General features: G+C 33.2%; 1 protein-coding gene across 1 annotated transcript in view; it reads right to left on the bottom strand.

Moving 5' to 3' along the window:
• Positions 1-14,048, bottom strand: part of LOC126248621 (potassium voltage-gated channel subfamily H member 2) — a 963,280-nt gene that overhangs the window by 251,119 nt on the left and 698,113 nt on the right. The window lies entirely within an intron of this gene.

Genomic DNA, 14,048 nt, shown 5'->3' with positions numbered 1-14,048 from the left:
GCAACCAAAGACAAAGAGTGGTTTCATCATCAGAGAGAGGAACTTATGCTTCAAAACAGAAAACCATTTCACACCGAGTACCGCAAGGTTCTGTCTTAGGACCCATTCTGTTTCTGTTTTACATAAATGATCTACCATTTAATATTGACTGTCACTCAGATGACACATCTGTAATCACTGAAAGTAACAGTACTGACCACATTCCCCAAACTGTATTAAATTCTTTAGAAAAATTATATAGCTGATTTGATTTAAACGGGTTAGCATTAAAAATGGAAAAGCCTCATTTAATGTAGTTTAAAACCAAAGAAGCACAATTAACTGATATGCAGGTCAGTCATAAAAACTGTGTGTGAAATTCCTTGGAATGCAACTGGATAAAAATCTATCACGGGGCTCATAAATACAGTACCTTGCGAATAAATTAAATAGCCAAGCAATTGTAATGAGGATATTGTACAGTGCTAACAGTATGGGCATAAGAAAACTAGTGTATCATAGCTACTTTGAATGAGTAATAAGGTATGGAATTGTACTTTGGGGTAACTCATACTATGTGTGTCGAATATTAAAACTTCAGAAAATCATCACTAGAAATGTGCCAAATGTAGGGCAAAGAAAACCATATCACCCATTCCTAAAAAATCTAAGTATATTACGTGTTCCCTCACTAAACATCAATGAGCTGACTATCTGTGTACACAATAACCCTGATTTTTTTGCTGCAAATCATTTTCAACATGATTACAACATCAGAAATCAAAATAATTGTTATGCTGCCCACCACCATTTAAAACTTTATGCTCAAACTCCACATTATATGGGTACAAAAATTTACAGCAAAGTGAAAGGAAGACAATTGCTTGGCACAAATTTAGAATCACTGAAAAAAATCTTATATGAGAAACTAGTGCAGAAATGTTACTATTCAGCAGAAGAATTCATGAATGACAACCTCAAATTTGAGCAGGAGAGACCAAGTACTTGGGACTATTAATTTTTAAAAGTTTGTTACTTTTGAAGAAAAATTATTAAATGCTTAATTAATTAATTATTCGGTATGGCATATTATATTAATGATATTATAAAGAAAATTATAAACCAGTTTTTGTGTTTTGATGAGTCTTCTGTACATTAAGCCAATGACTTGAAACTGTATGTTATGAGACAATAAACTTCTATCTATTCTGTTCTGTTCAAAAACTGATGTGCTAACCATAGCAAACATGCTTTTTTAAAAGCCATATTACTTGTTAAAAGACTGTAGTTCAACATTTGTTCCGATTTGCATCAGTACAGTACCAGTACCAAAGAAAAATTTGCATCAGCAGCCAAGGAACAGCATTCTGCTCAATGGGTCCACAACAAGCAGGTTTAAAATTAGCCAATACACTGCCCAATACAGTTATGACCCTTCCCACAATGAAGCTTAAGTTTCAGCTGAAACAATTCCTGTTACAAAATCCCTTCTACACATTAGAAGAATATCACACTTACATGCAATTAACAATGTGCTTCAAAAAATATGTAAATAATATTAAGTAAACCATTTTATTTGTAGTCTAATTATTTTGTTAATCAATGAAATATTCAGAAGAATTTATTATTGTGTTACGTATCAAGAATTGTAACCTGTCTTTGTACACTCAATGTTTAATAAAGTATTATATTCTGTGATAATAATAAAATTATTATTATCACAGAATGCTGTATGCAGAATTTTTGCTTCAAAATCACTTATTTCACAATTTTCAGTGTTGGTAGTAACTCTAGTAGGTACATATATTTACTAGTTTCGTATTACACAATACTGGTAACAATATTTCATTTAATTCTTGTTTTGGTTTTGATTCTTTCTCAATGTCTGGGTTGTAGTCTCTATATATTACAACACCTTTCATTTTAAACCTCAGTGATAACTTACTCAGTTCTTTTTCATGAATATTGGACTTGGAGATCTATATACACATAAAATTCTTAGTTCCTCATACACTATTCAAGTAATTTCATAGTCTTTTTCCATGCAATATTGGAAAATTTATGCATTTACTGTATTCAGTATATTATGGACTACAAATTGTCTTCCTGTACATAGCAAAACTTCCACCATTATGTTTTGGTTTGCAGAAATAACTAAACAAATAATAGCCTTTTATTATTGAACTACAAAGTTCTGTTTCATTTAACTCATGCTCATTAGAGCGTAATAAATCAGCTTTTGTTTCACTTAGGAGCACTGCTGCATTTAGTCTTTTGTTGTCTACATATGAATGTTTTTGTGCAACACTTCAATGTTATTTTCAGTTTGATGACCACCGAATGTTGAAAATCAGTTTTAGTTAGTGACTGACATGTGACAAAATGTCATATTCATTATCTTTTTAACAAATTCACCCTTCTGGGCCACACAAGTATGACTTGATATTAACTATTTTTCTGCTCTTCTGCATTTGAAAGGCATTAGTTGATTATAAATCAGAGAACATATTGTAATTGCCCTTGTTGACAAAAAGTTCAGTTAATTTAAGAAATGGATTCTTTTGTAAAAGGCTACACATTTTATCTCATTTAAAATGTTCTTCAGACAGTGTTACCATTTCTTACTGTTGTAGTGAGTGAAGGTATGTGAGGATCTCATTACTGGTTTCTAAATGGAGGTTACTCTTTGATGCATGGAAACATGGCATAGATTGAACACTTGTAGCTCTGAAAATATGAGCTCAAGACTTTGTACACAAATTTCTTCTAGTATGTCCTATACATCATAGACTACAGTCATCACATTTTATTTGGTGTCTTCTGTAATGCAATCACGCTAATAATATAATACAAAATGTATGGTACCAGTGGGTATCAATCTTTTCCATTTGGATTACAGTCAATAGTGTTATGAACTCTGATCTCTACATGAGATCACTGTTCTTGTTGATTGAGAGGGAGGCACAGACACTCATTGAGAATCTGTTGTGGAATGGACACTCTTGTCAGAAGGGTTACTGCAAATGGACTTGATATTGTCTTATAGCACTGCTGAAGGCAGAAGTATTATGTGTTCTAATGTAGAGTGTGGAAATACTAAAGAATATGTCTATTTCAGAGTTCAGAAATTGCTTTTATTAGAATAACCATCAGAAGTTACCTGAGTAACAATCCTTTGACCCTTCAATATTTCTTATTAGAAGGATGACAACTTGGGACCAGCAATATCCTCTACTGAAGACAATGAGAACAACAACAAACAAATGAGATAAGTACTGGTTTAGAACTGTAGATGTAGGACTCAATGCAAACTAATGACAAAATAATGGTAAATGTCTTGTTTCAACATAGGGTATTGAACAGGCAGTATTGAAGAGTCCATTACACTTGGTGGCATCATCCAGTTTAATTTCATTGTATGGATACATATTAATTGGACCTACTTTTCAGGTAAGTTAAATGTGAAAGAAAACTAAAATTTATGATGACTGCAAAGCCAATGAAATGGAAAGGAAAGGAAGAACAATGAAGACTTGTGCACAGTAGGACTGGAGAACAAACAGGACATAATGGACACAAAGCGACAAAAGTTAAGTGCATGATTCCTGCTTTTTCTATGAGTATCTTAAGAGAAAAGAGCAACATAAAAGTTTTTTGTGTGTGAAGTAATGTTGCTAACATACTTTATTAGTCATACAGGGTGTTTATGAATTAGTTATACAAAAGTAACCTTTAACTCTGAAAAGGATAAATAAATTACAGAAATGTTTGATACAGCACTGAATGTAGAATATCTTCAAGTTTTATTGCTGCCTACCACTACTAGTTCCCAATTTTCACACTAGTGACTTATTCCAGCTGTCATCATTGGGTGCAGAACATGCACAGTGTTATTTGTGGTTTAATCAATCCAAATCCACCACTACAGTTCAGGACTAAATATCACAAGTCACCAACTCAAATACAAACTGTTATTAATTGCTATAACCATTTCACTGAAACTGGCTATGTATCACATAGGACGTTGGGTCAGGGTAAGCCATCAGTCTCTCATGCAGCAATTGAACAAGTTCACCAGTCTTACAGTCATATTCCAGGTAAGTCAAAGAAATGTGCCAGTTTAGAATTGAATATGCCTAGTGTTACACAATGTTATTTTCCAGTAAGATGGTGCACCACCACATTATCATCATAAAGTTGTCATATCTCTGTATGAATGTGCTGACCTGGATTCGACATGATGGAACAATATCCTGACCACCATGATCACCTGATTTAACCTCAATAGACTTCAGTGTATAGGGTTACATTAAAGACAATGTATTTGTTCCTCCACTTCCAGGGACTGTTGATGAGCTGCAGCAATGGACAACACAAGCAGTTGCCACCATACATCAAGAGCTGGTTCATAGGATTTAGCAGGACATTGATTACACAGGACGTTTGTCATGTTACAAAGGAGGGCAAATTGAATATTTGCAAATAAAACTTGAAGATATACTGCACTCAATGCTGTATCATACATTTCTGTAAGTTATTTACCTTTTTCCCAATTACAGGTTACTTTTTCATAACTATTTTATAAATACCCTGTATTTTCAAAGTGTCACTAAAGAAAGAGAAAAGTGGCTTCATTAAGGACTCTTTGAGGAAGATAATTTTGTTTTAGGACTTCAGAATCAGGGTTTGGAAGATTCAGTACATTTAGGAAACAAACCATCACTGAGACAATTTATGTCAGAAATGAGTGCAGCTATAAAGATTTTAACACAAAATAGTAACACTCTATGAAAACCAGTGAATCTTTGAACAATCAAATTTCTGAAACAAACATACAAATTTCTGCTAAAAGTGGCACTTTGAAAACCTAGTTAGAAAACAAGAGTACTGAAAGTTGAGACACTGTCAAATTAAAGGCAGGAAGTCAGATTCAGGCTTTCAGAGATGAACTATGTAGACAAATTGAAACCACAAATTCAAAAATCACAGAATTAAATGACAGAGTCACAAAGACAGAATCCAGCATTCAAATTGTTTGTCAGAAAGTAACTGATCTGGAAATAAGTTTGCAAGGTGCAATTTTAGAAGCAGAATGTAATTTTAATAATGTAGTTGTATCTGTTAACAAAACTTGTGAAAGAAAATTCTATAGTCTCAGAAAGACCATTTCAGGAAAAGATAAAGAACTTAAAAACAATGTGTCATTAATACATAATAATTTGCTTGGTTTTCAAAAACAGTCATGTCATTTGCAGGAATGTATGACACCAAAAACATTTTTAATAGATGTTTTAATGGATTTTTCTAGTATGGTAGCCAAAAGTTTCCTGAAGATGGTGGATTGCATCCTTCTGATTTCTTACAGCACTGTAAAGACAATTTTTATTCCAACCATAACTGATAATCTTAAAACGAAATTTGTGAAACAAAATTCAGGCAGCTATGCATTACCTTGGGCAAATCATAGTTGTACACTCTATTTATCTTATCAACAGTTCAAAAAGAGTTTTGGTTAGAACAAGCTACAATTAAAAGTGAATTTCTCAACTGATCAAGTTACATGGGACACAAAGGGAGGATGAAAGAGTTTTGTAAGAATCAATTGCAGAAACATGCACATAAATCAGGCTTTCAATAAACTGACAAAAACTGATGCTTTCAAGATAAGGTTACCCGAGAATATACAATGAGAATTAATGTACTGGCCTGATGAATCAGCTGAACAATTCGTTAAACGTGTAGAAAAGATGGGCAGAGCATTTGAAAGAAATCATAGACAAAGTTTTGTTTCAAATCATTTCACACAAAACAATTATAATGGAAATTGGGGAAACAATAATTGTCACGGGAGGGGTTATGAATGATGATAATCATAGAAATCCAGAAGAGGGACTACCAAGAGATTTTGATAACAGAAGGAGACACTACAATAGGGAATATGAGTGAAGCAACAGAAACTAAGATTTTAATCAACAGCCACCTAAACATTTCATTCCGGCTGCTAAAATTACTGAACAGTTAAACTAAAGGTTCTCAATGTGAGAGTGAAGGACAATGATTTCAGTACATGGACCAATGAGGGAACATAAAGGCTACACAAAACAGTTGCTTCAATAAAGAGGCAATTAAGCAAGAGTACCAACTTAACAAATGAAGAGTAGATCAAAAGTATTGGGGCAATTTGTAGCAGAAAAGGCTTAAAAAACAAAACACAAAAGAAACTAAAAATCTGAATTATGAGTTACAGGAAGGTGATTTAGAAAACTTTTACAATGTTCACCTGTGAAAAAATTTGAAAGAGACTGGTGATTATAGCTTAAATATTTGTGAGATATTTTCTGAATGAGGAGAAGTTGTACAACATGAGAAGAGTGAGAAATGTATGGTAGATGACGATGCCACTAATGCTTGATGAGTTGTTGATGGGGGAGACTTATGGGTAATAAAAGTGAAAATGTGGATTATTTGGTTGGATTTGAGGATGTTTTGTTAAAGAAATGAGGAAGAGGAGTTGATGATATTCATAAAGTTGATAGAGGCAAGTAGAAATGAAAATGAAGTTGCACATGAAGTGTCTGAATCTGTTACATGTGTAAATAACAGTGATGCTCATGACTTAATCACTGAACATGTTCAAAACAAATCTACATACAAGATGCCTAACCTGGCTTTAATTCTAAATCTTGAAGTTAGTAACGAATGTTTTCTGTGCACGTTTTGGGTAAATGTTGGGGACGACTTATTTAGTGATACATTATTGAAGAAAGTTAGCAGCCTTGTGACAAAGAGTTTACCCTGATAGGATGGAAGTAAATTGCAATACGAATTATGAATCATGTAAAAAGAAGGCATATATGAGTTAAGGTTTAATTGCAGTTTTAGGAAACTTGTAATACTTCAGGAGAACAAATATTCTCAGTATGTCTTGTGTCAATGATGACTCTGATACAAGCATTAATCAGATGATGAAGGTAAATGATTTAATGATAAACAGGAGCATTCAGAATTGCAAAGATTTGAAGTCCTTTGCAGTTGAAAAGGACCTATTACATGAATACTTCAATACAAAGACAACGGATGAAATAGAGTATCCATATGTTCACATAAAAATAGGGTATTGGAAAGGGAAAGCATTACTGGATTCAGGCAGCAGAATTTCTGGAACATCGGAAGCTTTAAGTGATGAAGTTAAAGAGAATAAGAATTATATTGTTAACATTCCTCATCGTTATGATTTGCCTTCCTGGTCCTGTGTCAACCAAGAAATTTGTATTGCAAACAAACTGATATCAGAAATATGTTCTACATTTCATAACGTAGAGATGATTGATACATACAATTTAGGAAGAAGATTTCATACAGCTCATGGACTACATTTAAATATGTTAGGAAAAGACCAAATAGTAGAAAAACTCCGAAATCATATCCTGAAGAAATCAGCCCCAAGTACCAAGATCGCCAAACAACCATGAATTACAAAATGGTTTAGGCCAAAAACAGAAGCTTTGATGGAAGCAGAACTGTGTCAACCACTCAAAACCATCTCTGCTACTGAAAATTGCATGCAAGAAGCCACACACAAAAATAAAATCTCAGCCAATTTTTTAGGGTAAGTGCTGTGTCAGAAATACCTTTAGAAAAGAAATTAATTAAACCCTTAACTGAAAAGTCACGAAGTCCATCATTTCTTGTATTACACCATAATGTCCAGTTATTCAGAAATAAGATTCAAATGTTGGAAGTGATACTTCAGTCTCAAATAAATCCAGATGTAATATGTATTACCGAACACTGGCTGTCTAAAGAAGAACTTCAGTCAACCTCTATTCCAAGGTACTCATTAACAAGCTTCTATTGTAGGAATTTCTCCACACATGGCGGTACTGCTATATTTGTAAAGGACCAGATAAAATTCAGTGAGGTAGGCCTAAATGAACAGATTGCATTATCTGAAGATAAGGAATTTGAGCTTTCTATGGTTAAGCTGCCTGAACTAAGCTATATAATTACAAATGTATACAGAGCACCAAGTAGTAATATTCCAAATTTTATGACCAAATTAGAAGTTCTGCTGAATAGTGTCAGCTCATTAAATATGAGAATAATACTTTGTGGCGATTTTAACATTGATTTATCAAAAAACAGTAATGCTAAACTTGATTTGTTAAACATGACCAAATCCTTTAATATGATACCCACAAAACACTCTCCAACAAGATCAACAGAGCATACTGATTCAATAATTGATCAAATCTTCATAACTGATACTGGTTACAAATTCACTGGCGAAGTACTGAGCATGGGATACAGTGACTATGATGCTCAGCTACTGAGCGTTGACATGGAAAATAGTAAAATCAGCCCCAAAAAAGTATTTCAAAGAAGAAACTTTTCAGATGGCAATATTAGGATTTTTAACTTCGTATTAGCTAAGGAAAATTGGGACAGTGTTTACATGCAAACAACTGTTGATAATATGTTCTTAAGCTTCCATAACACCTTCCTTTATTACTTTAATACATCATTTCATTTTGAAACAAAAAACTTCAAGCAATCAAAATAGAAAGTCGTGGGTAACAAAAGGAATCAAAATTTCTAGTGAGAGAAACAGATTTCTCCAATATTGCTCCAAAAAATACATAGTCACTGAAGAATTTTCTGACTATTGTAAAGCCTACAAAAAAACTTATCTTAGAGTGATCCGACAGGCAAAACTTTTATGGAATGACAATTTCATAAGAAACTCTTCAAACAAAATGAAGGCCATGTGGAAAGTTATTAAAAAAGAAACTTGTAGTTCAACACCTAAAAAGGAAAACATTTCTCTAACACTTAATGACTCTAAGGTCACAGATCCATACACAGTTGTAAACAAGTTCAATGAATATTTCACCTCACTAGCAGAAGATCTCATTCAGGCAAACTGCAAGGTATCGTTCTTCAATTCCACCAATACGTCAAACAGCACTAATGCTACAATGTTTATTTATGAAACAAACCCTGATGAAATTATGAACATAATAAAATTGTTACACAATAAAATCTCTAGTGGCTATGATGAAGTACCTGACCTCATATTAAAGGTGTGTGCTCCCCATATAGTAAAGCCATTATCAACCATCTACAACCAATCATTAAAAACTGGCATTTTTCCAGTTGCTCTCAAAATAGCTAAAGTCTCACCATTACTAAAGAAAGGTTCCCCTGATTTAGTATCCAATTATAGACCATTATCCATATTAAGCATCTTTTCAAAAATCCTGGAAAAACTTTTTTATGACAGGCTTATAAATTTCATAAAAAACCACGCACCATTCAGCATTCAACAACATGGTTTTAGTAAATCTTTATCCACCCAGCAGCAATTTTTGAACTGTTGGACCACATAGTGAAATCAATTGACCAACATAATATAGCTGCAGGTATCTTCTTAGATCTCTCTAAAGCCTTTGACGTACTAGATCATAAAATACTGCTTGCTAAATTGGAAAGAAGAGGAATAAGAGGTGTGGCTCACAACTGGCTATGCTCTTACCTACAAAACCGCAGATGGAAGGTATCACTTCAATACGATATTAATGTACAGAATAAAATAAATAACACAGTTTTCCTCTCGCAGGAAAGAACAATAAGATATGGTGTTCCCCAGGGTTCTCTTCTAGGGCCATTACTTTTCCTCATTTACATAGATGATATTGTTGAACGTATGAGCCCACAAAAACTATCCTGTTTGCTGATGATACAAGCATAGTGTTGACTGGATCTAGCCCTGGATCCCTTCAGACAATATCTGATAACTCTATGGAAAAACTTTCTGAGTAGTTTAACAAAAATGGCCTAATTGTTAATAGTGGGAAAACTGTATGTATCAACTTCCATCTAATTCCCACATCCAGTCAAAAAACTATCCAAGTTAAGTTAAATAATGATAAAATTGAAAATGTAAATGCAACAAAATTTTTGGGTCTATGGGTCCAACAAAATTTAAAATGGGACACACATATAAACAACTTATCAAAGAAACTCTCATCATTGTGCTATGGACTAAGAATACTAAAATCTACTACAAGTAAATCCACACTAATGCAAGCATACCATGCACAGTTCCACTCATTGCTCCACTATGGAATCATCTTTTGGGGAAATTCAACTCACAGCACAAATATATTTAAACTACAAAAAAGAGCACTGAGGATAATCTGTGGCCTCAAAAAACTGGAATCCTGTAAATGTCAATTTATAAAACTTAATGTTCTAAGCATCCCATCCCTATTCATTCAAAAAAACAATCCTATTCACCAGGGAATACCTCTCAAGAACAGGCAAATTAATCCAAAACAATGATATACACGCTCATTATACCGGAGGGCAATCTAATATCCATAAAATTTTTTCAAGGACATCATCATACCAAAAATATATAACTCATCTGGGTGTCGTATTACACAATAAAATTCCAGAACAAATAAAAACTGCTCCAGATCCAATATTTAAAAGTAAACTAAAGGCATTTCTGACAAAGCACTGTTTCTATTCAGTACAAGAATTCCTGAAAATGAAAAATTATAAAGTTCCTTTGTAAAATACTGTGATTAGAGTAAAACATTCTGTAGGCAAAATAATAACCTAATTTCTACTATACACAACTATGTTTCAGTTTCACTTCCCAAAATTTTTCAACTCGCTTTTGAATGTACAAGTACACATTCTATTAGTATTAAAACTTAATTGTCTGTGAAATCTCAATGTTAATTTCATGTTTAATGTAGTTTTTAAATGACATTGTCCTTCTGTTGTGTTTCCAGTTGACATTTTCACTATTCTCAGTGATTATTTGTGTAAATTTAAAGTAGCACTACATTGCCTACATGTTTCTTAGTTCCCCATGTAAATTGTTTGTATTATCTGTATGTGAAGTTACTATATTCATCAATGAACAATTTTGTGTACATTTTTTAAATGACAGTCCATTGCCTATTTTTTTCTCCAAACTACATATTTGTTAAGAAAAATGACGTGTCCTATATCATGTGTACTTTGTACAATATGTGATCCACAGGATAAATAAATAAATACAAATACAAATACAAATGCCAGTGATAGGAGTAAAGATTACAGGGGCTGTTGGTAGACACAGTAAGTTGGTGAGATACCACACTTTAATAATGTTTGAAACTCACGGTGTAGAATTTGAACATGTTTACTCAATAATTTCAGAATTAAGCGAAGAATTTATTTTGGGGACTTGTGGGTTACTTAGAGTTTGTGCAGCTCTTGAAAAGAGAGAGAAAGCAATATATGTGTCAGACAAAAAGGGAGTATAATACAAAAAACAATTCATTGAGGAAGGAAAGGAAGATGATAGTGAAAACATAAATGTCATAAAAATCTGTCTTGGATTGAAAATTTAGTTAATTTTGAAAATGAGATGAACAGTTTGCAAAAAATATCAACAGGTTTTTCACCACAAGAAGTACTATTTGACACAAAACCAGCTAATGTCATTAATGAACACATTGAATTTCCAGAATGTAAACCTACTTCAACACAAGGAAAAAGAAGCTGTTGAAAAATAAAAGTAATGAAGAAACAAGGCAAACATGAATGAAGAAACATGATTCTACATTTAAAATAATACGATGTAAGACAAGAGACTTAGTTAAGACCCATGAGGTATCCAAATTGTTAACAGCTGAGTTAAAAGAATTCTTTGATACCTATATAGTCCCATTTGAGGTATTGGCCAACCCACATCCAAACACCAATAGAATGATATATCCATAATCTTAGGAACTTGTTTGGACTAAGGAACATTACTGAAATTAAAAAATATAGTCATAAAGCTTAATGAATGTCTGATTACATAAACTGAGGCTGCAAATGTACTTGTTGATAAAAAGAAAAACTTTTCACTGAATATATTTTCCATGTGCTAGTAACAATTGATCTGTTGTTTAATGTTGACAAGAAATTTAATTGGTTTTTTATATTAATACATTGTGTAATACTTCAGGAGAACAAACATTCTCAGTATGTCCTGTACCATGGCAAGCAAAGGATTCCAGCTGTTGTATCATTTCATCACTTTAGTTTCTATGCTACATCCACTCTTATCCTATCCTGTCAGTCTTTTGGAAATATTGTCTTCTATCAATACTGTCATTCTTCCCTACTTAAAATCACTAAATTACATTGATCTATCAAAAAAGATCATGATTTAATGCTGAAGTAATAATTACACGTAGTTAATATGATGTAGATGTACATATCGTAAACTTTCAAAATGGTTCAAGAAACCTATACTCACAAACAAACAGTGACTTAACATTTTCTTTCAGTATCTAATACACCTTTATATGAACTGCCATTGTAGTTACTTACATGATGTTACAAGATTTACTTTCAATATTATCTTTGCAAGGTTATAAAAAAAATTTCCCAAGTTGCTGTATGTTTCATTATTAATACTATCAATTTTTGGGATGTAAGATTTTGCTGTTTCATTCATGTTATTTCTGCCATGACACTTCATGAGACATGCTTGAAATGTGGTTAATCTAAAGTACTACAACCCACTAGAATACTATGGGAAAAATATACAAAAGTCTTGTACGTATACAGAAATAGTACACACATAACCACATAGACACTTAAATGATGCACACACTGATGGCCACAGGAACTACATACACCACTGTGAGTTTCTTGGAGGTTCTGCAGTGTCATGACCAGCTCTGGGTTAACACTGCTGTTAGCCATGTGAACACTGAGTTGAGAAGGCTGCTGCCGACTGAAATCTCATACAAGTGCTGTGCCTGTCGCTACAATTGAAAGATGGGGAAATGCTAGACATAGACTACACCTGAATAGGAGAGGGAAAGATAGGTTAGCTGAGCATCTTGCTGAAACATGTATGGGTGGCCACTATCACATAACGCAAGATTTTGATGATTACTAGCATCAGAGGAGTACCTTTTTTAGGTTAGAATCAAGCACTCAGTATTACACTCACTAAACAACAGTTAGGATTTTAGAAGAGTTGCTCAAATGAAAATTCCATTTACATGTTCTCTAATCAAATTTTATGCCCATCAAATAACGAAATAGCACCAGTTGGTATTTTCTGCCACCTACCAAAGGCATATCATTGTCTGAATCACAATATTCTGTAGATAAACTGAAGTTTCATCGAATGATGGTATAGTCAAGTAATGGATAATGTCATATCTAACCAAAAGAATGCCAAAAGTTGTACTTATTAATTCAACTAGTGTAGCCTTGGAACATTATTCTGACTAGGAAGAAATCATGTATGGAATTCCGCAAGGGTCTGTCTTAGGTGCACTATTGTTATTGATATATGTAAACAAATTGCCATCTAATATACAACAAGCAGAATTTGTTATATTCCCAGATGACAGTAGTATTGTAACCAATCTAAGCACACATATAGCAATAGAAGAAATTGTAAACAATGTTCTTAACTGTATCACAGGGTAGTTTCCTGTGAGTGGTCATACTTTCAATTTCAAAATTACACAACATATTCAGTTCTGCACATCTAGAAGTGCTACCCCAATAATAAGTGTATCCCACATAGAAAAAATAATAAATTGAGTGGAAACTTCAATATTTTTAGGTGTCTACATTGATGAGAATTTAAACTGTGAGCAGCATACATTAGAACACTTCAAACAATTTAATTCAGCCTCATGTGTACTTAGAACCATTACTGATCTTGGGGAGAAAGAAATCAGTAAGTTGACCTATTTTGCATATCTTCATTCAATAATGTCATATTGAATAATGTTGCTGGTAACTCATCTTTAAGAAAGAAAAAAACATGCTGTAAAAATAAATGTGGTGGACATCTGCTTGCTAAGTTAGGCACTGTGTCTACTGCTTCACAGTATATTTCTTACCTCAATAAGTTTGTTGTAAATTATCTACTGCAGTTCGGATGGAACAAAGCTGTACATAATTACAGTACCAGATGAAATACTGACACTCTTTATTCCAGATTTAAGTTGCCTTTAGCACAAGGAGGGGTGCACAATGCTTCATACCTA

This window comes from Schistocerca nitens, chromosome 3 (genome assembly GCF_023898315.1).
Source record: "Schistocerca nitens isolate TAMUIC-IGC-003100 chromosome 3, iqSchNite1.1, whole genome shotgun sequence".
NCBI classification, from domain to species: domain Eukaryota; kingdom Metazoa; phylum Arthropoda; class Insecta; order Orthoptera; family Acrididae; genus Schistocerca; species Schistocerca nitens.
The sequence above is the reverse complement of the archived record's forward strand: the minus strand, read 5'-3'. Positions and strand labels throughout refer to the sequence as shown.